General features: G+C 44.6%; 1 pseudogene; it reads right to left on the bottom strand.

Moving 5' to 3' along the window:
• LOC138159779 (large ribosomal subunit protein eL18 pseudogene) lies at positions 1 to 611 on the bottom strand (annotated as a pseudogene).
• Between the last annotated feature and the right edge of the window lie 1,470 nt (positions 612 to 2,081).

Here is a 2,081-nt window from a genome sequence, read left to right as displayed (position 1 = left end):
TTTAATATAACAAGGAGGAAGGGAATTAGTTTTTTGTAGCCTCGGCTGGCACAGCAGCCCCTGGCATGCTCGAACTTTCAGCCCTTGGATAGGAGGTATGGTTTGGTATGGCTGTGGGGAGTGCCTGGGGCCTTCCCAAAATGCCTGTACACCTCTCTGCCCTTCCCGGGACCAGACAGCAGGACAGTGCCCAGGCCCTTGGGTGAGCTCATGGCCAGCTGGTCAAAGGTGAGGATCTTCCCACCAGCCTTGAGGATGCGATTCCATGCATTGCTAGTGACACAAAGGGCACACACCTTCAGCTTGGGGACGTCCTGGATCCTCACGTCATCTGTCACTGTCCCAACGACCACAAAAGTCTTGTTTTCCCTGCCAGGAAGCTTCATTTTCCTGATCATGCGCGACAGGGACAGCAAGGGCCGGTTGGTCTGGTTCATGAACAGCCTTTTCAGGTCCACCTTGTTGAAAGTCGAGTTGGTTCTGCGGGCCAGGAACCGGTAGAGCTTCACCAGCAGCCACAGATAGATATCCTGGCTTTCCGGTCCTTGTTGTGGCGGATGTCGACTTCCATGCTGGCACCCTACAGAACACCCAAACAGGAAAGACCGATGGGCCGCAGGGCACGCTCCTCAAGCAACTCTTAATAGCTCCTTCTTTACTATAAGAAAGAATGTTAAGTCCTCTGTCATCTAAAGCCTTTCACTATCCAGTTCCAACCTACCTTTTGAGGTTTAATGTACCTTACTCTCCTTCACATATTCTACATTCCAGTATAGTCTCCATGCTTGACATCTCCCAACTTTGTGTCTTTATATAGTCTGTCCTCTATGCCCCAAATGTACTTGTCACCTCTTTCTCAGTAAATCCTTAGTATCCTTTCAAGATTAAGTTTCAGGCCTCTTGCAGGAAGACTCTCAAGAATTCCCAATTGCTAGGACATTCCCTTCTCCTTCTCTCTTCCCCTCCCCCTCCCCTCGAACCCTCTCCCTCATCCCAATTATTTTGTATTTTCTTTGTGTGTATGCTCTATTTCATTATCTATATACATGTTGTTTCCTTCCAGTAGAATCTAAGTTACTTGAAGGCAATCATTATATCATAGATCCTTATCTAATACTATCGAATTGAATTGACCCTTGGATGAAGAAAATTAGCTGTAGCTTAAAAAAGCCTCAAGGAAGCATTTAGCAATACTGGAAAGGGCAGAAAAGTGAAGGACAGGAGAGGGCTGGTGATGTTTGGCCCCCATTCCTGCACTTATACTGAGGTTGCTCTCCTCTTACCACTTTCCCTGCAGCAAAACTTTTTCAGTCCCTGCAAATCATACTTGGTACACAAGAACATTTCTGTAGGGATTCATCGAAATCCCAAGATACAGAAAATCCATCAGAGAATCTGTGTAAATACATCACATCACATATTTGGGTGACAAAGTATACTTTCAATACACTCTGTATAATAGCAGACCATGTTGGACAGTTTGTAAAACTATTTCATCTATTACCCTTACAACACCTTATGTCAGTCAGCCTAGTTACAAAGTCGGTAATCCTAAAGTGACTTGTGTCAGTTCTGTCCCCTCAGTATCCCTACCCTGGGCTCTTGGATAACCCAGACTGACCATCACTGTCTCCATGCCCTAATGAGTCAGGGTCTGTGGATGACCTCAGATCCTCTGGGACCTCCACTGATGGAGTAGTAAGCAAGAAAGGCTTAGTTCAGAATTGAGTCTTTTCATCCTCTGGATGTAGGAACACCTAATCTTTTGTTATGATATGACTTTCCAATCCTATAAGGAAGAATTGTGGCTTTTCAATGATGTGTGGTCAATATCCTTATTACACAGATTTTTCTCCTTTCTGATGCCTACATTTTGTGGTCAAATTCTAGTCTGTGCCTTTAGAAGCAAAAGTCCTGATATGAATTCATGGTTGTAGACTTACAGAGCAGCTGTTTCTTATGCCTTTCTGTTACTCTGCCTATATCAACTCACCATTCTAAACTCCTTAAATCCAGGGATTGTTTCTTCTTCTCCTTTGAGTGCTCAACACTTCCCACAGTGCCTCATAATCAATTATAGG

This window comes from Petaurus breviceps, unplaced genomic scaffold (assembly GCF_028583685.1).
Source record: "Petaurus breviceps papuanus isolate PSGF00001 unplaced genomic scaffold, PetGlider_PUasm1.0 178, whole genome shotgun sequence".
NCBI classification, from domain to species: domain Eukaryota; kingdom Metazoa; phylum Chordata; class Mammalia; order Diprotodontia; family Petauridae; genus Petaurus; species Petaurus breviceps.
The sequence above is the reverse complement of the archived record's forward strand: the minus strand, read 5'-3'. Positions and strand labels throughout refer to the sequence as shown.